At 45.0% G+C, this 23,570-nt stretch overlaps 2 long non-coding RNA genes across 5 annotated transcripts in view; one reads left to right on the top strand and one right to left on the bottom strand.

The window, feature by feature from the left end:
- The first annotated feature begins 5,562 nt into the window (after window positions 1–5,562).
- Window positions 5,563–23,570, top strand: part of LOC102555173 (uncharacterized) — a 23,436-nt gene continuing 5,428 nt past the window's right edge. The window contains exons 1-5 of one of the 3 annotated variants that reach the window (XR_015676880.1): window positions 5,563–5,748; window positions 5,920–5,950; window positions 8,003–8,168; window positions 16,159–16,215; window positions 20,188–21,913. This is a non-coding gene — a long non-coding RNA (uncharacterized LOC102555173). Of the gene's footprint in view, window positions 5,749–5,919; window positions 5,951–8,002; window positions 8,169–16,158; window positions 16,216–20,187; window positions 21,914–23,570 lie in introns of those variants that run through there. The other 2 variants (XR_015676879.1, XR_015676878.1) reach the window with 2 other exon arrangements.
- The window catches only part of LOC120100937 (uncharacterized), a 22,618-nt gene continuing 16,991 nt past the window's right edge, over window positions 17,944–23,570 (bottom strand). For both annotated transcript variants that reach the window (XR_015676884.1, XR_015676883.1), the window contains exons 5-6: window positions 19,876–19,984; window positions 17,944–18,493 (exon numbers count right to left, since the gene is read on the bottom strand). This is a non-coding gene — a long non-coding RNA (uncharacterized LOC120100937). The remainder of the gene's footprint in view (window positions 18,494–19,875; window positions 19,985–23,570) is intronic.

Below are 23,570 nucleotides of genomic sequence, written 5' to 3'. Positions count from 1 at the left end.
CACAGGCACTCACAGCATGCACATGTGTACATAAATACATAAAAGGAGAGTGAAACTCATATGGGGTCTTTCACCCCTTGTGAAGGGAAGGAACTTGGACAACCTGGTTTCTAGAAGCTTCCCTGCCACTCAAGGGTCCTTTCTCCTGCTGCCCCTTCTCCATTTTACAGGCTAAGAGAGAAGCTCAGGTCAAGGTCAGAGCCAGTAAAAACGTCAGGACTCTTTCCTGCATCTGGGGTCTCAGAGTACCTAAGACTCCAGCAATGTGCTAATTAACACCTTCAGAGTTTGCTCTCATCTAGCTCTTCACAGGAGACAATTCCTAAATGCGTATTTATCTGGTTGTGCCGGTGGCAGACATCTGCACTGCACTTGAGCATCCCTAAGGGGCTCAGAGGCTAAACATAGCTTCCACCTATGGGTTAAATATAGTCTTCCCTCCCCCACACCCCAGCAGGCGGATGCAGACAGAAGCCAGGAGGAACAACGGAGCCTCACACATCCAGCAGAGCTCCAGCAACAACTGCAAACACTCCCTGTGAAGATGGCAAATATTTTGATAATCTTTCCCCCGACAGGATTCTCCTGCGCTGAACGAATGGACACAGTCAGGAGACATCTCTCAGAATCCCACAGGAAGAAACATTACATCAGGGGAGGGATCGGAGCGCCTTGACTGTGGAGGGGGGAAATGGCTTACTCTCAGGTACACATAGAACGGAGCGGGAGGAACCGCCCTGAGGTGTCTGTGGAATCCTGGAGCTCCTGATGCAGGGTGGGCAGGAGCTGAGCCTTTGCAGGACAGCATCCAGAGAAAGGTGACAGTATGGTGACAAGCACAGCCTTGGGGTCGCCCCACCAGAGCTGAGGGCTGTGTCTGCTGCTTCAGACCGAGTGATCTTAACCAAATCCTTTCCCTTTCCTCAATTTCCCTTTCCTGCTCCTCAATTTCCCTATTGTGAAATGGGATATTATCAAGGTTCAGCTCTTAGATCAGCCCTTGAGGATGAGACACAGTGATGCCAGGTAGGCATGGGGCACAGGGACTCACAGCCTGACTTGACTTAAAAGGAGCCCAATGGCTCTCCCATCCTGAGCCCCTCATCAAACTTCCTTCAGGGGGACCCAGGGTCCTCTCCGCCTCCAAAAGCCTCCCCCCGCCAGGAATGGCAGGAGAGGCCTTGGAGACCATTGCTCCAGGGAATGAGCCTTCTTCATTGCCACTGAAATGGGGCCTCATTTTACCAGAGGAGGATTTGGAGGATATCCCCGTCCATGTCTGTAAGGAAAGCCCTAGAGACTCCTTCAGGTCACATGTTCTCAGAGACAGACTATTGCTTTGAAAGACACATGGGCAAACTAGGAAGTGTTTGCAAAAACTAGACAAAGTATAAAGCCATGGGGGTAAAAACAGACTGTACGATGAGCAGAGAGTGGGCAGAGTTACGGGGCCACTAAGGGTTCCTCTGTCCTCACTTTATGCACTTTTCAGGCCCTGGCTCTAGGGCTGATGGGCAAACAGGATTTTGTCTTTGGCCATGGCGCCTACAGTTCTTGTTAAACAGGCTTGCCCTGGGGCCTGGCGCACTCCGAGTGACTCCCAGTGAGACAGCAGGTGCCTGAGACATAGGAGGCATTTCCTGTGCCTCTGAGCAGTCAGGCATCCTAGAGAGCCCCACCTCCGGTGTCTTCAAAAGTACCTGAGGGACAGGGTAGAACCTGCACTAAGGCCTGGACAGTGGCCTGCAGCTGAAGAACTTGTGCCATGTTCTAGCCTGTAGACAGAATCAGAGTGGGCACAATGGTCCTGATACATTTTTTTCAGGAAAGCGATATAACCTTTCTAAATTTGGAAGGGATCATCCCACTGGCCCCCAAGGAGAGAAATCCAGCAAGGATCCACTCACAACATGGCATTATCATGTACAAAGTTTACATTCAAACCTACCATAATTGTGTTACCAAAAAAAAAAAAGGTTCATGTTTTATAAAAGGTTAAGTTTTATACTGGGCCACATTCTTAGCTATCTTTGGCTGCATGTGGACTCTGGGCTTCAGGTTAGACACATCTAGAGGGGCTAATCTTCCTCACACATGTCCCTCTTCTCCGACAACCTTACCATAGCAATAAACCATTTTCTGAAGCCAAGACTCCCACTGCTTCAATATTTCCAGGATCCCAGTCTCTGGTTTGATGTTATGGGGGAAAGCCTATGTCTAGAGGTGAGATAGGTACACAAGAAGAGGATTGTTGACAAGAAAGTCAAGCACATTGACCATGAAGGAGTCTTTAAAACAACAGATCTCAACAGGTCTGTGCCAATGACTTATCAGCTTAGGCCCAGGACAGGTGGCCACTGCAACCTGATCCAGGTTCTCAGACACGACAGCCACAGTCGAGCAGTGCAAATAGCTCTGATGACCACCAGGCCCTGTTCTGGTGTGGCTGCGTTCTGCACAGATTCTGCAGAGAGATGACCTGCATGGTGGGGCTGCCCTGTGTCTCTGACTTGATTTCTACTGCTTTGGTCACTGACTGCTCTCAGCAGACCTGAACCCAAAATATGTCATAAAGACAGAAAGTCAGATCACAACCAAGCCCCCTCTAAAAACCATTCATCCTTATATGGCCTGGAATCAGCCGGCTTCCGCCTTCCAGGGTGTACCAGCCTTGTCTTTCGAACCTTGCTTGTCTACTTCATTGTTTCCACAGGAAGGAGAGCTGCTTTGTTTCTTAGTTTCCGCAATACTGAGTTAGGAATACGCATGTCACTGTGGTAGGTACAGAGGCGGCTGCCCACACACTTCAGAGGTCTTGAACCTGACCCTGGCCACACCCATTGCTGAATTCTCTGGGCAACAGATAAATGGGCTGAGGCCAGCGAAGGCAGCTGATCTTTGCGGTCTGAGCTCTTAGGTGTGTTCTATCTCAGTGAGAAGATGGGCTGCCTAGAAGTTACCTAGAAATAGAACTGTGGCCAGGCCAGGTCTTTAAGATGTAGAGAGGAGGTAGATAGTATGTGCAGTTTGTAAAATGTGGAGTCTTGCTAGGAGAAATAAAAAATGCACTCATGGGTTGGGGATTTAGCTCAGCGGTAGAGCGCTTGCCTAGCGAGCACAAGACCCTGAGTTCGGTCCCCAGCTCCGGAAAAAAAAAAATGCACTCATAAACAGGAAAATATAAAGTTTCATTTTATAATTGATTAATTACTCATGCACAGGAATGAGATGCCCGGACGGCACAGGGCACGTGCAGAGTCAGAGGACAGCTTGCTCCAGTCCAGGGGTTCTCAACCTTCTTAACACTGTGACTTCTAACACAGTTCCTCACGTTGTGGTGAATCCCCGACCATAAAATTATTTTCTTGCTACTTTATAACTGTAATTTTGCTATGAATTGTAATGAAAATGTCTGATCTGTGATCCTGCTAAAAGACTTGTTTTATCCCCAAAAGGGTAGCAGTCAAGTCTCTTCTTGTACCATGCAAACATCAAGGAACAGAAAGATTGGGGTGGTTGAAGTGTAATGACTGGGCGTTATAAGTACAGGTGACAGTTACTGAGTGCTCTCCCTGGGACAGGAGGATCAGTGAGGGGGCACCGTTATCAAATGGACGAGGACAATCAGGTCCAGTGGATACACACTGCCAAAGTTACACAGCCAGTGAGGGAGCAGACTAGAGTCCCTCTGGGGGTGTGGCCATGGGTGGGATATAGGGGGTCACTGTACGTTTTGAAAGCATCTATTCAGTGGGAAGAATGACTGCAGAGAACCATGCCGGGAACTACCTCTTTATCTGGGGCCATACCTACCTTGGCTTTAGCTAGCAACTCTTCGATTTGTTTTTCTTTTAAACTTTTGGTTCACTGTTTTGCTTATAAAGAGGTCTCACTCAGCGTCCCAGAACTGGCGTTGGATTTACAGTCCAGATATTGAACTTTTGAGGTTTTTTTTATCGTTTACTTCAAGAACTACAGAAAAATAAACAATTTATGTCTTCAACTAAAGCATGTATCATACCTCTAAGAGTTGATAGCTCTAAAACACAGTGCATGTACTCCAGCTCCCCAGTCCTTGTAGGAGAGCATTTCGACCCATTCTTACCTTGTTTGGATTTCAAGCACCTTGTCTTTAAATGGCCGTCAGATCAAACCACGCGTCTTCTGCTTAGAAGTCTGAGTTGGGTTGGTTCTGGCTCTACTCGGTGTTGTTTTAGTCTCTGTGAGGAAAGGGTGGACTCAAGTGAGAACCTGAGGAGTAGGTTTCCGTATGAAGCTGGTGCTGCACACAGAACTAACACATCTTGCTTTTGAGCGTCTTGTGGGCCTGGATCTGAAGCTACAGGGATAATCACATCTCCCCAGACCAACTCACTCTACAACACAACCCTCATTTTGCATGTAGGTCTGAGTGCTCCAGGATCCTTTGTTTTGTTTTGTTTTTTCTTCCTTTTAAAGATTTATTTATTTATTACATATGAGTACACTGTCTTCAGACACCAGAAGAGGGCATCAGATCTCATTACAGATGCTTGGGAGCCACCATGTGGTTGCTGGGATTTGAACTCAGGACCTCTGGAAGAACAGTCGGTGTGCTTAACCATTGAGCCATCTCTCCAGCCCCTCCAGGTTCCCTTGTAGAAGAAGAAATGAAGTAACGAAATTGACAAACCTCCTGAGAGGGAAACTGGAATATTATTTTATATCACTCCACTCTCCATGTCTCTACACATGATTGCCTAGGTTGCTTAAATAAAACATAACTTCAGTTGGGTTTAGTGGCACAAGCACTGGGAAGTTAGGAGGAGGATTAGGAGTTTGAAGCAAGCCTTTAGGTACATAGAATCCAAAGCAAGTCTGAGTTACATGAGACCCTGGCCCAACAACTCTTCCTGATCTATTCCAAGTGCCTTTTCAATTCTCTTCTACTAGTGATGGGCCCACAGTTCAATCATCATTTCCCTGTTAGCCATAGCTACTTCTGTGGTGACCTGCTTCTGGGTACAGGCTTGTACCAAGGTTGTAACTGCAATCCTGTCTATACTGATACCCTTTCTTCTATTGACTGATTGGTTGGCTGGTGTTATTTGAGACAGTATCTCACTACGTAGGCCCAAGTTAACTTGAACCCTCTGTAATCTTTCTGCTTTGGCCTTCTGAATGTTCATACTAAAGTGTGCATCACTATACCTGCCCACCCTTCCCTATTTATGTCAGGATACTTAGCTTCTCTGGGGTGGCCTTCCTTTATTACTAAAATGAGGTTCATGGTTGATAAGGGCTATTCTATTCCTTAGCACTGTCACTTGAATTAAAGAAGTTAAGGAAGAATTAATGAGGTCAAACAATCATCATGGTCAACAATGATGTCATATTATCAATACTGAAAAGAGAGGCAAGGAATGGAGGTGGCCATTCCTAACCCAACCTCAACCCAGTGTAAGGATCCCTGTGCTCCTAAGGTCCCCCACAGGTTAGCCGGAAGGTTTTCATAAGCTCCAGAGGCCGTGCCAGAAGTCACCCAGAGGCTGGAGGAGCGTAGACACAGGCCCCACTGATGCCTGCTGGGTCAGCAAAGTGGCAGCCAGCCAGCCACTTCCTATCTGTCTCTCTGGCCTCCAGCCAGCTGGCTGGCTCAGAGCAGCAGCTCCTATGCAAAATGTAAAAGAAAAAAAAAAACAACCTTTTCTGTATCAGGAAGTTAACATCAGTCGGGGGAAGCTGCGCTCTCTCTGGTTCTGCCTAGCGGTGAGTAACCTGGGGGTCAAGCTCCTTCAATCCCAAACTGTGGCCTTCCTTGGGCTTGCCTTCCTAACACCCATCCGGTCTGGCTGCTTCTTTGCCTGTTGTCTCAAGAACTGATGAATTTACTCTCTAACAATGACTCATAACTATTTCTTTCTCTTTTTTTTTCCCCAGGGAAGTCTGGTGTAGAAGAAGCAATCACCAGGTAAGGGAATCTTCACTCCCTTTTTGACATGGTAGAGGATGGCTTGGAGTGTGTTCAGAGCACAGGCTGGAACCACACTGTCTGGGTTCAAATCTGGATCTTCCACTTACAATGTTAGGAATGACTGGGGACAAGCTATTTAACCTCTCTGTGACTGTGTCCTCATTCGCAAATGGAAATAATAGTAGGACTTATATGCTAGGTTACGGTGAAGGCTAATTGAGTTGACACATAGAAAGTATACCTATCAGTGTTTGATATATACAAACTCCAACAGTGGGGAATGGGTTATATAAACTCTACATAGCCATTAAAATATCCATAGTAGCTTGGATATACATCCATGATCTATTATAAGTGAAATTGGTTTTTAAAAATGGCACCGTATATATACCATTAAAAAAGAAAATAAATCCAGGACAGAAATGAGGTCTCCACAGTTGAGAACGCTAACTTTTCTCATACAGGACCAGAGCAGCCACACCAGGCAGCTCTCGAACACCTCGAACTCCAGCTCCAAGGGATTCATACTCCTGTGCTTTCATGAGCACTTGCACACATGTGTCCATAGGCACACGGAGACCCAGTACATCTTTAAAGCGAGAAAGAAACCCATTGAAATGAAAATAATAAAGTATGTACTCTTATTATATAGCAAAAAGATATTTCTGTTTTCCAAATACCCTGTAGTTTGTATATATTATGTAGGTAATTAAAAAAACAATAAAAGTTATTCAGAAAGTGTTCAAATGCAGTAGATGTACAGTAGATCCAGGTGAAATAATCCTGCTTTAAAACCATATCAACGGGTTGGAGATTTAGCTCATCGGTAGAGTACTTGCCTAGCAAGCACAAGGCCCTGGGTTCAGTCCCCAGCTCCAAAAAACAAACAAACAAACAAACAAACAAAAACCATATCAACACGATCCCCCAGGGGCCTGGATCATTAAGGGCACCCGTGAGGCTAAGCCATGATCCACATCACGAGCTTTAAGGGAACTCCAATACGACCACCAAAAAGAAAAAAATCCATAACATTGAATGTTCTTGTGAGTGTGTTGCATTTCGGCCCCTGCTTTCCGTGGGATAGTCAAAAACTCTACCTACAGAGTCAGACCTGAATCTTACCTAAACAATAGCTGACCCTAATACGTCAAATTGCCTGCCCACTGCATAAAAGCAATGGGCTGAGCAAGGCTGTGCGTGCAGAGGGAGTCACTGGAGTTTTGAGCACAGGCGGGACAGGACAGGGTGGGGTAGCATTCCTCCAGCCACTGACTCAGAGGTTTCAAGGAGGAAATGCAAGCCTGGGGGCTAGTGAAATAAAGGAAGAAGATAAGCATCACATCCCTGTGCTCATTTGTGGAGAATGTGATTGGGGAAAGGAAGGCAATTCTGCCCCTGAACCACCAGCCTTAGTAAGTCACTACTCACCCTTGCAAGACTATTACAACCCAGGTACCCTCAATCTGGAAAGAGCACCAAACCCCAACCCCTGGACACCAGGGATGCTAATTCACCTCATCTGGAGCCAAATTGTAAATAAGTAAGACCCCACCCCAGGCATCCAGCATCAGGGCTTCAGATAGAAGTGACTAGTGATACATGAAGCCTGAGTGACAGAGAACAGGCATTAGGATGAATCCAGAAGACATTGCCAACATCCTCCCTTGGCTTGGCCTCCCTCGCTTCCTCTGATGCCTGTCATTTTATGTCTCCCTTTCCTGCAATTTAGGCCATAGTGGGTCCTTTGAGAGACGACATAATCTTTTTCTTCTCTGCATGAGTAGCTTGTAATTCTCTCTCCCTGGAGGACCATTACACCCCACAGATGTGAGGAACTGAGGAAGAAAACTAAATGCTAGAAAATTAGGAAGAAAGCTAAACGAGAGAAACTGGTTTCGTTTCCTGCTTTCAGGTGTCAGGGCCATAGGGCCCTACCCCGTACACTTTATTGTTGTCTCAAACTGCATAGGTGACTGTATAAAAGAGGCCATCATGATAATCTCTCAAACACCTGAACTGACTGGAATTGCTTCTTTCTTCCCAAAGAATAAAGGTGTCTGGGGTGGCCTTTGCTCTACACGGGACAGCCCAAGGCTCAGGCAGGAGGTAGGTGGCTGTTCTACTTCCCCATGAGAGGTGACAGTGATGACAGCATTCCGACATTTCTAGGAATGCCCATCGGGATCTGCTTCCAAGCCTCAGGCTTGCGAAGGTAGGGATCGCACGTTTTCTATCAGGAGAACGAAGGGTATCTTTTAAGAAGGTATTTCTTCTGAAAAATCTTTGATAGTCTTTGTTTGGAAATGTGGTGGGGGAGGGGGAGGGGTGCTGTGAGGATGTCAGAGTTATTTCTCTTCACAAGCATGTAGTTCATGGGGCAGAGAGAACAAGGGGTCTACAGATGCCAAAGGAGAGTGGTTGGTAACGCTCGGCACTAGTGGTAACAGCAGGCCTGTGAAGTGGGAATCATGTGACTGCCAAACAGCCCACACTGCTTTATGTCACATCGCTTTTCTTGTCCTCTGGTCCTTCCCAGACTGTGGTCTGTTCAAAGCATACCCACCAGGACAGTGGGACCAAGGAGTCGGCCAGACTGGGAAGTGGTTTGGAAAAAATGCTAAATTCTAAGTTGCTCTCTTGAGCTGCAGGAAGGCGGGACCGAGGTCTATACAAGTGTTCGCTAGTGTCTCCCTGAACATGGAACCGGCTCTCTTAGCTTATTACGCGCTACGGTTTGAATGTGTCTCCCAGGGGTTGGGGATTTAGCTCAGTGGTAGAGCGCTTGCCTAGCAAGCGCAAGGCCCTGGGTTCGGTCCCCAGCTCCAAAAAAAAGAAAAGAAAAAGTGTCTCCCAAACACTGGGTTGGGAAGTTGAGCCTCACAGTCATGTGTTAATGGTATCTGAATAGAGCATACCTGAGAGTAATTAGGAATAGATATATACATTCATTCTGTGACTTTATAAGAAGAGGAAGAGAGACCTGAGCTAACACACGCGCTCTCTCATCACGTGATGCCTCCTGCCCTATCATGACAGAGCAAGAAGATGGGGCACTTGTACTGCCCACCTTCAGAGCTGTGAAATAGTAAGTGTCTATTCTTTATAAATTTCTTATACATTTCACATATCTGAATACCTTAGGGTATTCAGGGATGGTTACAGAAAATTGATGAAAACATCCTGTGTGTGGATGTCTTAAACTAGAGGCATTAATTTAGGACTAATGGCTCAGTCAGTAGTCAGCCCTCCCTCTGTTTCTTTTTAGAACGGGAAGCCAGAAGAAGGGAGATCCTTTCCTGTGCTAGAGAAAAGGGAAGGGTGGTTCACGGAAATCCTACCGTGTTGTCTTAAATGTCTCTGTTTATTATTTAGGGGATGGTACACGAAAGAAAAATCTTCATCCTGATAACTTGATTCTCCTCTGTGTCCAGGATGTCACTTCTTCTGTGAGATCACAGAAGAATCTTTTCCCTTGATGGGCCACTGTGTAATTAAATCACATATCTACTTTACACAAGTAATGCAGTTTTGAGAAAGGGAGTTATGTATAAATTATCTTTCTATGCTCAAACCACAGAGTAAGTGAGCCCCATGGATGCTGTGTTTTCCTTTGCTTTTCAGATGCTTTGGGGGTTACACTCATAGCTTTAGATACTCTTTAAATAGAAAAGGAAAGACAGGCCAACTTAATTAACAGTCTGAGTGTCTCAGAATTCAGCCAACCATACACATGCACTCCTGGTAGGACAGGGATTGGGAAGTGGGAAGATAGAAACCAAGAAAGGCTGGCCAAGGGGCAGGCTCTTTCTCAAAACAAGCAGCCTTTTCCTTCTGCCTTCGCAATGGCTGGAGGCCCTGGATCTGAATGGAAAACCTAGCAAGCAGGATTTTGCTATCCCTGACATACAGCGAGAGCCAGGGAAGCCTTACTCCTGCTGCGTTACTACTGACCCTCTCTGTTTCCTTCCTCGGAGATCTTGCAGGATACCTCTAAGAGAGGAAAACTAGATCCCAGCAGATACTCATTTGGAACACTGGCAGGGAGAGGCTTATCTTACCCCAAAGTAACCAGAAAACTCAGTACCTCAGAGATCCTACTGAGCATTTCCCCAAGCAGAGCACAGTGCCAGCATTCTAACCACCATTCCTCCCCAAAGCTCACAAAGTTCCCTAAGGCTGTGAGCTCATAGCAGCCTCAGCGGATGCTTGTGAACTTTAGGCCTAGTACACACAGGCCATTCAATCCCGTAACTCATGACTACTGGCCAGTTCTGTACCAGACACTCCTCTAACCCCACTTAATTTCTTGTTTTCAGCCTTTCTGTTTTCCAAACAAAGTGATTACTAGTTTTCTACCCATAGAACAAACCCCTCAGATGAGTAAGTCTAGCTCTCTGTGTCGGAGACGTTGACTTGTGGGCCACCAAGGTTGTTTTTGGCTCCTGGTAGCACACTGTGGTGGCTATAGAAGGCAGGGCTGTCACTCACCTCATGGCCAGGATGCAAAAGAAAAGAGAAAGAAACAGAGTCACAGAGTCCCACAGTTCATCCAACAGCCCATTCTCAATGACCAAGGGAAGTCCCAGCAGACTTCACCTTATGACACCATCTCCCAATAGGTCCACTGGGGACCAGACATTTAAAAAAGAAAAAAAAAGGATAATACGTTCATTAATCCTTTGAGCATTTCCAACAATGTATCTTGACTGGGGAACAAACTTAACATAGAGAACTAGGAGAAACACTTTTCCAAACTACAGCAGTGACTGCTCCGTCCCGTGAACCCTTTTTTTTCCCTTTACTAAAAATAGGGTGGGTTTTTTTCATGCAATATGTTTTGATTATGGTTCCCCTCCCTCTGCTCCTCCCAACTCCTCCCCACATCCCCTCCCATCCCACCCCCTTTCTGCCTCTCTTTAGAAAACAAGCAAGCACCTAAAAATAATAATAAAATAAGACAGCTACTTTTGGTTGTTAACCGTCTACATCTGGAGCTAAGAGGGTAAACCTGTGAGTGATTTTTTAATTGAACCATTTGAAGTGGGAAGACCCACTTTTAGTCCATGTCTTTTAAGGTGGGAAGATCCACTTTAATCTGGGCTATGTGAAGGACTCAGGAGACAGAAACTTGCCCTCCTTGCCTGCTTACCCTCGGTGTCCGGCAAGTGCATTCCTTCACTGGCATTAGAGCCCTTTTCTTTGGAATTCTGGCATATCCTGGAGTACCTGAGACACACAACTTCATGGACTGAACAACTACTAGATCCTTGGATCTTCCGTTGGTAGACAGTCACTGTCGGACTAGCACAGAGCTTCTCAACCTCTGGATCACAACTCCTTTGGCAAACTCTATCTGCAAAAATGTTTACATTATGATTCATAACACTGGGAAGTTGCAGTTGTGAAGTAGCAATGAGAATAATTATATGGCTGATGGTCACTGCAACGTGAGGAACTAACTGTACTTAAAGGGTGGCAGCACTGGGACGGTTGAGAACCACTGAATTAGCAGGACTGAAGCCAGTAAGCCATTCTAATAAATCCTGTGTGTGTGTGTGTGTGTGTGTGTGTGTGTGTGTGTGTGTGTGTGTGTGTGTGTTCATTAAGTTCTGTTCCTCTAGAGAACCATGATAATATAATAAAATACACAAATCTGAATAGAACAAAATAAACAAACAGAAGATAAAGAGCCTCCCAAATACATGAGAAACAGATACAGATGCAGCTACGATTGTTCCCACATTCAGGAATCCCATAAAAACACAAAACCAGAAGCCATATTATATATGGAAAAATGTAGGGTAGACAGACAGACAGACAGTTATAACTTTATGAGACAAGGAACCTCTAAAGATGATGTTGAGTTTGTTGTCTATTGGCCATCTACTCCTAGACATGAGGCCTACTCTTTATTTTTTTTTTCTTTTTTCTTTTTTTCTGGAGCTGGGGACCGAACCCAGGGCCTTGTGCTTGCTAGGCAAGCGCTCTACCACTGAGCTAAATCTCCAACCCCGAGGCCTACTCTTTAAAGGAGTTTGTTTCTGCGGTCAGACTCCTTTGGAGAACTCTTAAGTTTTCATTCACAGTTGGAGAGGGTTTCTGGGTTAAGAGTAGGGACTTGTGTCTACTTCTCCTTTCAGCTCTAGAACCTCACGTGCTGCAGACCTGCCCAGGTCCTGTGCATGCTGCCTCGGTCTCGGTGAATTCTTATGTGCATGGGCATCAGTGCCGAGATATATCTAGAGGGCCTTGTTCCTTGGTGTCCTCCACCTGCTCTGGCTCTTAGACTCTTTCTACACGGGTTTTCTGAGCCCTGAGAGGAGGGATTGGATACACACATCTCTCATTTACAGCAGCGTGTTCCAAGATCTCTCACGGCATGTTGCCTGGCAGAAGGAAGTTTTTCTGATGATGGCCGATCTGCTTCACTGCCTACTTGCTTCTCTGGCAGGCCTGGTTGGTGGGTCCCCGGGGTACGCCAGCTGTAGTTGGGGGCTGCTTCCCGGGCCTGTGTGCCCTTGGACTCTTTTTTTTTTTCAATTATTTATTCATTTATGAGTACAGTGTAGCTATCTTCAGACACACCAGAAGAGGGCATCAGATCCCATTACGGATGGTTGTGAGCCACCATGTGGTTGCTGGGAATTGAACCCAGGAACTCTGGAAGAAAAGTCATCGCTCTTAACTGCAGAGCCATCTCTCCAGCACCCTTGAACTCTTAACACAAGCTGTTTTATGATTCTTTTTTCTTTTTTTTCTTGGATTTTTTATTTACATTTCAAATGTTATTCCCTTTCCTGGTTTCCCGGACATAAGCCCCCTATTCCATCACCCTCCACTTCTTTGGATAAGGGTGTTCCACTCCCCAACCCCCCTTCCTGCCACCCTCCAACATTGCCCTACACTGGGGGTCCAATCTTGGCAGGACCAAGGGCTTCTCCTTCCATTGGTGCCCAGAAAGGCCATCCTCTGCTACATGCACTTCTTAGAGGTTCATCCATCTTTATCTAGTTTTGGTGGCTATATATATATATATATATATGCCACATGTGGAGCAGGCTCTGAATGGCCGTGCCTTCGATCTCTGCTCCAAACTTTGCCTCCATATCCCATTCTATGGATATTTTTGTTCTCCCTTTTAAGAAGGATTGAAGCATCCGCATTTTGGTCATCCTTGTTCTTGAGTTTCAAGTGGTCTGTGGATTGAATCTTGGGTAATTCGAGTTTTGGGCTAATATCCACTTATCAATGAGTGCATATCATGTATAATTTTCTGTGATTGAGTCACCTCACTCCGGATGATATTTTCTAGTTCAATCCATTTGCCTATGAATTTCATGAAGTCATTGTTTTTGATAGCTGAGTAGCTATCATTGTGTAGATGTACCACATTTTCTGTATCCATTCCTCTGTTGAAGGGCATCTGGGTTCTTTCCAGCTTCTGGCTATTATAAATAAGGCTGCTATGAACATAGTGGAGCACGTGTCTTTGTTGTATGTTGGAGCATCTTTTGGGTATATGCCCAGGAGAGGTATAGCTGGGTCCTTAGGTAGTGCAATGTCCAATTTTCTGAGGAGCCCCCAGCCTAATTTCCAGAATGGTTGTACCAGTCTGCAATCCCACCAACAATGGAGGAGTGTTCCTCTTTCTCCATATTCTCGCCAGCATCTGCTGTCCCCGGAGTTTTTGATCTTAGCCATTCTCACTGGTGTGAGGTGGAATCTCAGGGTTGTTTTGATTTGCATTTCCCTGATGACTAAAGATGTTGAACATTTCTTTAGGTGTTTCTCAGCCATTCGGCATTCCTCAGCTGTGAATTCTTTGTTTAGCTCTGAACCCCATTTTTAATAGGGTTATTTGTCTCCCTGCGGTCTAACTTCTTGAGTTCTTTGTATATTTTGGATATAAGGTCTCTATCTGTTGTAGGATTGGTAAAGATCTTTTCCCAATCTGTTGGTTGCCGTTTTGTCCTAACCACAGTGTCCTTTGCCTTACAGAAGCTTTGCAGTTTTATGAGCTTCCATTTGTCGATTCTTGATCTTAGAGCATAAGCCATTGGTGTTTTGTTCAGGAAATTTTTTCCAGTGCCCATGTGTTCCAGATGCTTCCCTAGTTTTTCTTCTATTAGTTTGAGTGTGTCTGGTTTGATGTGGAGGTCCTTGATCCACTTGGACTTAAGCTTTGTACATTCCCTAGGTTTTCTATCTCCAAGGTGTTTCCCTTTGTGCTTTCTTTATTGCTTCTATTTCCCCTTTTAAATCCTGGATGGTTTTGTTCAATTCCTTCACCTGTTTGGTTGTGTTTTTCTGTAATTCTTTAGGGGATTTTTGTGTTTCCTCTTTAAGGGCTTCTACTCGTTTACTTGTGTTGTTCTGTATTTCTTTAAGGGAGCTATTTATGTCCTTCTTAAAGTCCTCCATCATCATCATAAAGTGTGATTTTTTTTTATCTTAATCTTGCTTTTTGGTGTGTTTGGATATCCAGTATTTGCTTTGGTGGGGGAACTGGGCTCTGATGATGCCAAGTAGTCTTGGTTTCTGTTGCTTAGGTTCCTGTGCTTGCCTCTCACCATCAGGTTGTCTCTGGTGTTAGCTTGTCTTGCTGTCTCTGACAGTGGCTTGGACCTCCTGTAGGCCTGTGTGTCAGCACTCCTGTAGACCTGTTTTCTTTCAGCTGGATCTGGGAACAGAGAGCTCTTCTGTCAGGTGCATTGGCACTCCTGACAACTGGCTTTCCACTCTCAGCGCAGGCAGAAACCTGAAGGGTCCTGTCCCTGACTGCTCCTAGGTTCCTGTGTCCAGGGGGCACAAATGACACTAGACGATTTCCTCTTGGGTTGGGAATCTGTTTTATGATTCTTATTCTTAGGTTTTCAGATCTCTAGTGTCTCCAAGATCTTTATCTCTCTGTCTCCAATGTTCAAGTGACCAGGTTAAGGACAGCCAAGCTTGTCTCTAAAAATGTTTTAGATTAAGGCCAAAAGGGTTCAGTTCTCTCTAGAACTGGGCCCTCCTCTCCCCTCTGCTTTCTCACTAGACTGAGAAGCTGAGCACCCTCAGATTCTTCTTTCAATGCTGGACCCTTAATGACCTGTTGCTTTTGCTCCTGGATATAAATGTCTTAGGAACATGTACAAGGACACACCCATCAGGGCTGGTCCCCATTGATCTTTCAGCCTCACGTGGCACTGCTTGTGCTCTGAACTCCTGGCACTTGGTTCTCCCATGCCCCTGTTCCCCCCCTCTGAGGGCCTTTGCTATGGCTACTCCTTCTGTATGGAACACTCCATCCCTTTCCACACCCTCTCCCTGTGAATCTATACATATCTTTTGTTAGTTCTCCATTCCTAAGCAGTAAATTACCACCAAACACAGCGACTAAAAAAATTTGTTCTCTCCCACTTTCTTTTGGAAACAGCTTAATCAAGTGGGTTCAGCTCATGGTCTCATACCCATGCTGCCAGCCAGGCTTCAGGTATCTGAAGCAAAAGGGTCCCTCCCCAGGCTCCCTCACATGTATAGTGGTAGACTTCAGTGAACTGACTCAGCCTGTTGGTGGAGGTCCCAGTTCCTTGTTGCATGGCTCTCAGTAGCTCATCTGACATCATTAGATGCAGATGTAGCTTCTCCCAGAATGTTGCTGCTGCTGTTGTTGCTGCCGACAATGGAAAGTGGGCATTTTTGTAATCCAATCTCAGAAACTGCACACCCTCCTCTGTTGTAAGCTATTGGCCACACAAACTAAACCCCACGCAGTATGGGAGACTTCAAATGGAATGTGTAGAAGAAGCAAGCCAAAGATTCCCTGGGCTGGGTTAGTTATAAATTTCTTGTCCTTATTACATATTTTTTGAGTTTTGTGATGAAAGTTAGCCTTCTCCGTTAGACCATAAGATTCTTGAGAAGCACTGTTTGTGCTACTCGTGAGGCAATTAGACTTTGCTGAAAAAACATATCCATGGAGACTCAGTGGCTCAAAAAACAACCATCTATCTATGCTAGCCATCCCATGTATCCGTGGATACACGGAGTTCCCCTGACCTGGATCAGGCTCAGCTGATTAGGCTAGCTAACTCATGCAACCTATATCATTCTTAAGTAAGATGGGACTGACCAGTCTATGATCACTTCCTTTGTTGCTCTGGCAGATGATGGCCATTGGCAATTGGAAGTATAAGGCCTTTGTTCCTTTCTCCATCTAGCCAGACAGCCTGGGCATGTTCACCTTGAAGCTCTGGACATGCTTTCTTCCCAGGTTAGTAGTCTCATATCTAGATTCTTCCCTTTCTTTTTGTGTCGTTTCATTTCTTTCCACCCCCCCCCCCTTGCTGTCCTGATCTTTGTGTATATGCTAAGCAGTTGCTAAGTACTTTACTCTAAGTCTGATTCATCCTGACATCAGTCCTATGACACAGGAACTATTCTACCTACCATTTTCCTGATGAAAAGATTGAGATGTGTACAGTTCACCTGCCTACTCAAGGCCACAAACTGTGTGAGTGGGAGAACCAAAATTAAACTCTAGTCCTGCTCCTAAAACCCATCCTTTGTTGCTCAGTTGTGGGTTCAGTGGCAAGGTCCTGCTAGAATGTTCCTTCTCTTTATCTGAACGGTCTACATGTTATCAGCATTTTCTCAAAACTACCATCTCCCTCGTCTCTTGCTTTCCCCTTTTATTTGGGGTAATGCAGTTCAACAGATGCTTCTGTAATGATACAAACGTTCTCTGATAGTTGTCATGATTGTTGCTAAACACATGTGGATTTAGGGCATTTGATAGGTTGTTAGAATGAAGATACATAAACACATAATACACATATAACTATATATGTGCATTGTATGTATGTATGTATGTATGTATGTGTGTGTGTGTATGTATGTATGTATGTACACACGAGAGAGAAACAGAGAGACAGAGAGAGATAGAGGGGATCTAATGAAGTGTAGCCCTAGCCAGTTGGGCCTTGACCTTATTGTATGGCTTAGGATGGCATTGACATTGAATTCCTGATCATCTTGCCTTACCCTTCCAAGTTTGGAGATTACAGGAATGCCTCCATGCCCAGGTTATACAGTGATGGAGTTCAAACCTAGAGCTCTGCATATGCTAAGCAAGCCCTCTACATTTCCAGCTCGAACAGCAGCTGTGTTTGGAGTTGATCTACTGCACTATAAAGCACAACTCGGGGGTCTCTTAGTACAGTCTGTAATTAGAAGGAGAATGGGAGATGTGGGTAGGAATGAGTGCATGGGAGAGAAGCAACAGGAAAAAGCTACAGGACTCTTTCTCATGAATACTGATTGACCCAATGTTAACGTCTCATAAGGAAAATGTATCAACGTATGTTCAGATTCCTGGTCTAAGATTCTTCCACAATCCCTGCTTTCCAATTAGCAATCATAAGTGTGGCACCACGAATGCCAGCCTTATCAATGATGTTGAGACTCTCCAGAGACAGCTTTTCTGAGCAACGTGTAGGATGAAATATGTCCATTAAAGATAAAGGAAATCACTGCAGCAAGACTTTATCAGTGTGTGCGGTTGACATCAGTCCATCGTCAACATGACCTTTGGCCTGCAGCTTACAAGTTCACAGAGCTTTGAACTTCAAGTTTTCTGGACATGTGGGTTTTAAAAGTCCACAGCCATAATTCTAGAAACTTAAATGCTATACTTTTATCAACTCAAGACAGGCTCCAGGACTTTTATACAAAGAGATAGCAGAAATGGTTGCTTAATAAGCTTGATTCTAGAGAGCCTTCCAAGACTTCCATTTCTGTTCTTCAAAAGCCTTTACTGAAGAAGTGTGCCATGTTACACAAATAAATAATTCATTCCTTAGCTTATTTATAAATTCATCCAACCATCCATTCACATATCTACCCACATAGACAGGCATTTACTTATCTATATTTCCTGAGCACATGGGGAGTTCTCAAATATGGGTGGTAATGGGGAGGGAATTTGGAAAAATTAGAAACACAAATTTTAATTACATTTTTTATTTATTTATACCCCTCCCTCCAGCACTTCTCTTTCTCTGTCTCTACAAGGATGTCCTCATCCCACCCACACCACCTGGGCCTCCAGTCACTTGAGGGTTAGGTGCATCTTCTCTGACTGAATGCAGACCTGTGAGTTCTCTGCTGTATGTGTTGGAGGCCTCATCTCAGCTGGTGAATGCTGCCTGGTTGGTGATCCAGGCTTGAGAGATCTCAGAGGTCCAGGTTAATTGAGACTGCTGGTCCTCCTACAGGGTTACCCTCCTCCTCAGTTTCTTCCAGCTTTTCCCTAATTCAACCAGAGGGGTCAGCAGCTTCTGTCCATCGGTTGGGTGCACATATCTGCATCTGATTCTTTCAGCTGCTTGTTGGGTCTTTTGGAGGGCAGTCATGGTAGGTCCCTTTTTTGTGAATGGTCCATAGTTTCAGTAATGGTGTCAGGTCTTGGGGCCTCCCCTTGAGCTGGATCCCCATTTGGGCCTGTCACTGGACCCTCTTTTCCTCAGGCTCTTCTCCATTTCCGTTCCTGCATTTCTTTCAGATAGGAAGAATAATGGGTCAGAGCTTTGGCCATGGGATAGCAACTCCATCCCTCACTTGATTTGATGCCCTGTCTTTCCGCTGGAGGTGGGTTCAGTAAGCTCTCTCCCCTACTGTAGAGCCTTTCATCTAGGCTTCCCCCTTTGAGTTCTAAGAGTCTCTCACTTCCCAGTCTCTAGTACATTCTAGAACATCTTCCCAACCTCCTTCCTCCTGAGGTCACCTGTTCCCCTTCTTTCTGATGACCCTCAAAGGGGAAGGGGGACACAACTTTTTACCAATTTAATTTTTTAAGATTTATTTATTTTTATGTGTCTGAGTATTTTGCCTGCAATTATGTGTGTGCACTACAAGTATGCCCAATGCTCACAGAGCTCAGAAGTTTGTTATTTCTATTTGTGTGTGTGTGTGTGTGTGTGTGTGTGTGTGTGAGTGAGTGAGAGAGAGAGAGAGAGAGAGAGAGAGAGAGAGAGAGAGAGAGAATATGTATATCTATGTGCACATACATGCAGATACACAAGGAAGACAAAAGAGGGCATCTGATTCCCTGGACCTGGAGATACAGGTAGTTATAAGCCACCTGATATGGATGCAGGGGACCAAGAGGTCCTCTGAAAGAATAGCAAACACTCTTGGCTGTCTCTCAGCCCCAATTTGATTATTTTTTTAATTTTTGAACTTTCCAGATTTATGATTATAACTCAAATAATAGTCATAGAGCCCTTGTCTCAGTAGCACCTTCTCCCAGATACTTCTTAGATATTTATTTACTCTTTGGATGGTCATGTCTAACACATAGACTTTTAGAGACTAGAATTTCGAGATCATAAAGGATATGGTCATACTTATGTGTAGGGAGTGGTTCTGATGCTAAGGTCCTGTTCCCCAATTGGTTCTTGATTGATCAATAAAGATGCCAGGGGCCAATACTGGGAAGAAGGAAAGAGGCAGGACTTCCAGGGCCCCAAAGGTAGGACACAGGAGGAGGAAGGGAGATTTGGCCATCCTTCTGAGGGAAAAAGGTGACCAACCATTTGAGATCTTGGGTGAAGTGACCACAGGCTACTTCCCCAGATGGGAAACACAACTAAGCTGAGGGCAGTTTTTGGTTGTTGAACAAGGAGAAGGTAACTGAGACACTAAGCAGATTAAGAGGTACTGAGCTAAGAGTTTTGGGAGGGGCATGCTAGCTGCGGGAGATTAGAAGTGCCCAGCATTTGAGCCAACCAAAAAGGCAGGTTGAAATTGATCTACATGTGTGTGCCTATGTTTTTCCTCCAAGGATCCAATATTCTCTGGGTGAGGGCTGGTAGCTCTGTCCAGTCAGAGCTTAAAGCAGGATAGCAAAAGCTATACACTATACTAATGAAGCTTACTTCAATAGATGTAATTTATCTCTTCACTTATATGATTCTTCTGGGGAGTTCTTGGTGGCAGGGTCACTGTCTTATTTACTGCTATATTTTTTGTCTTCTAGAACAATGTCTGGAACAGAACAGGGACTCAATAAGCATTTATTCTCTAAAGAAAATGACAGTTGTATGATTAATGCTTACAACATATTCCCAGGAGAAACATAAAGCCACAGAAAATAGGCTAAATCCATGGTCTCTATGAGTCAATAAGGGAGTCCTTTAGGTACACATAGGCACACACGCACACATGCACAGTCCCTGAGAAATTGGAAGCAACTGACTCGGAGATGTGCTCTCATGAATTCATCAAATCCCTCCCAGAACTGGTTATATTTTCAGCCTTTAATTCACAAACTGTACTAATTCAGACATGGATTCCTCTCACATTTTCTCTTTTGTTTCTAGATGTTTTGAAACTTCATCCAGTTCAAAGTTTGTCCTTCATCTATTTCTAGCAGTACAATAATAGATAGGCTTCCACCCCAGTGCTGGAAAGTGAGCATAGGATTTCACACATGCTATACAAGTATTCTGTCACTGATCTACATCCCAGAGCCCCCATGAAGGCTTATATCCATCTAAAGTCTAAAGAAAAGAAGAGAAACAACTGTACCATGCATGCATGAAGGTCATAGGACAATTTATAGGGGTTATTTCTCTCTTTCTACATTTGGGTCCTGTGGATTGAACTCAGGCCACCAGTCTTGATGGCAGATACCTTTTCCCACTGGTCATTTTACCAGCTAAGAAAAGCTTTTTTAAGAAAATATGAACCAGAGGTCCCAGGGACTAAACCACTACTCAAAGAGTACATATGGACAGACCCATGGCTCCAGTTGCATATGTGGCAGAGGATGGCTATGTTGAGCACCAATGGGAGGAGAAGCCCTTGGTCCTGCCAAGGCTGGACACCCCCCCAGTGTAGGGTGAATGTCAGGGTGGGGAGGTGGAAAGGGGGTGGTTGAGGAGGCAGAATACCCTTATAGAAGAAGGGGCAGGGGGATGGGATAGGGGACTTATGGACAGGAAACCAGGAAAAGGAATAACATTTGAAATGTAAATTTAAAATGTCTGATAAAAATATAAAAGATGTTTATTCTGCTAGTGACTTCTGCACATTCTTCTCTTGGTGCCTTTTCACGGGATTCAGTGACAAAACTCATATAAAATATCCATCCATTTATTAGATTACTTGAGCATTCATTCAAAAAATGCCTACTATGTACCAGACACTGGATTGTGGTGGGTCTGCTTCCATTCTTGCTGCTTTTAAAAATTTGAAGTAGTTATCTCTTAGAGATGTTTTTGGTTTGCAAACTAAAAAGCTCCCCTTTCCCTGGCTAGATGGTGATCATCTGGGAAGGAAGGGGAAAGGGGAGCCCCACTCCCCGCTTTGGAATTTTCATGTACTCCTGTGTCACAGTCAGAGCCCCTTTGAAGTTAAGACGAGCTCTAGAGATGATTCAATTGGCCATCCAAGGTCTCTTAGCTTATCAAAGATAAGGCTGGGATCCTCACTAGTGATGCTTGGCTCCAAAATTGCTATAGCTGGCCTTCATCAGACGACACTGTGAATGCCAGAACTGGTGGCTTGTGCCTCCATGAATGTGCCAGAGAGCTGAACTAAGAGCTGGCCTCCATCAGCCCCTCCAAACGTCGAAAGGACTCCATGTAAATGGATGCAGACAGTTTGGCTGATCCACGGCAGTTAACCTGGCAGCACTCAGTCCCTCACATTCTGGACAGACAACAGCTCTTCAGGAGAAGCGTTCAGACATAGGTGTGATGAATCATTACTTCTACTCTCCAGCTCATCAGGATAAAAGCTGCAAGCTTAGCCTTGACTATACCCTTTGTGGATTTCTGTCAGAACAAGCCACTGACTTTAATGTACTGGGGCAACGCTCAGCCAACTTGGACCGATTTGTGATGAGATGCAGCAAAGGGTGATATCTGCCAAAACCCATGAATTTCCTCTGGACCAAGAATGCCAGCATCTTTCTCTAGTGGAAGGATGACAGGTCCACCTCCTTGTAGGCAACTGCACACTGAGAAAGCCTGTATAGGCTGAGCGTGGTGTAAAGAGCCAGAAGTAGGGCTGGGACCTTTTCATGGCTCAAAGCAAGCTCTCCTGCCTTTTAAATCCCCTAGACAATATTTTTTTATTTGCTAGAAATAGAGTCCAGGGTTACTAACACGAGATAAGCATTCTACTGCTGAGCCGCACCTCCAGCCCTCTGCCCTTGTTTAAAAAACAAAACATGTTTAAACAATGGCCATGTAGATATCCATTCGGTTATAGAAATTATTACAAAAATAGATCTTTTGTACTTCCCTACTTTTATGAGAAATGAAATTTTGAAACAAAAAAAAATCTGTAGATCTCATATCTAAAAGTTGGAATCGCAGCAACGATTTATCAGCCTTGGCCTGAAGCCAGCAGACCTGGGAATTAGTCCCAATTCTGCTACTAATTTTGTTTTGCAAACATAAATTCCTTTTGCTCAAAGACCTCAAGAGAATAAATTCAAAGGCAGTTTCTTGGCCTATGAGACGGACATGAGCTAACTGATGCCTGCATGTGTCAGTATAGTCTTCTCTCAGAGCAGATCCTAAGGCAAGGATTTGGTCACAAATAGTGGGAGATTTCTGGAGGAGGATTCTAGAGAATGGGACAGCAGCAGGCATCATGTGAGAAACACGGTACAGGAAGGCCGGTAAAGGTGGCTTAGGGGTCAGCGGCCACCATAAAAGCTTTGGCTTCCTCCGAGAGATTCTGCAGAACCTACCCTGCCTAAGGTGGGGAGGCTACAGTTTGTCCACCATTTTCTTTCCTCACTACTCTTCTGTTCTTGCTGTGACCAAATATCTGACTAGTGGAGACCTAAGGGAGGAAGGATTTATTTTTTGTTTATTGAGAGGGTGTAGACCATCATGATGGGGAGGGTATGGCTGAGGGAGGAGCTCATGGCTGTGACCACAGGCATCACCCTGGCAGTAGGAACATATGGCTTAGACTCCTTACTTCCTCATAGCTCAGTAAGACAAGCAGGTCAGGAAGTAGGACTGGACTATATATTTTAAGGCCTGCCCCTCAGAGGATTCACTTCCTCTAGCTATGTTCTGCCTCCCTAAGGTTTCATGACATCCCATAGTATCTGCAGTTGGGATCCAAGAGTTCAAATGCATGAACACATGGAGCAACATACCAGTAATGGGGCATTTATCCTGTCTGCTTTATGTAGAAGCTGAATTCATCATAGGTATAGAGAGGACTCAGGCAGGCAGGTGTGGGTGCTAGAGTGATTTTGAACTCCCCCAAACCAACCAGCCTCCAGCTGACTTGAAAGCTTACCAAGGTAGATGCTGATGTCCAACTGGAGGATACAGAGACCCATCACAGCAATGGTGTTGGTAGAAATAACTTGTGCTTGGAGCAATGGCAAAGAGAGGATGCAGGCTCTAGGCTAGTTACTGTGATCAGACACTCTCCCATCAGCCACTGGGTACCCAAGATGAAGGTCCATATGCCCCAAGGTGAGAAGGCCAGCAGGCTGTGTAGACATGGGCTGCATGTGCAGGAAGGGATGCACTACACTAAATGCAGAAAAAAATATGGATTCAGGGTGAGGCATGAAGCCTTGCTCTATAGAATC

The sequence above is a fragment of the Rattus norvegicus genome, chromosome 2 (assembly GCF_021556685.1).
Source record: "Rattus norvegicus strain SHRSP/BbbUtx chromosome 2, alternate assembly SHRSP_T2T, whole genome shotgun sequence".
Lineage (NCBI taxonomy): Eukaryota > Metazoa > Chordata > Mammalia > Rodentia > Muridae > Rattus > Rattus norvegicus.
Note: the sequence above shows the minus strand (reverse complement) of the source record. Positions and strands in the feature narration are given on the sequence as shown.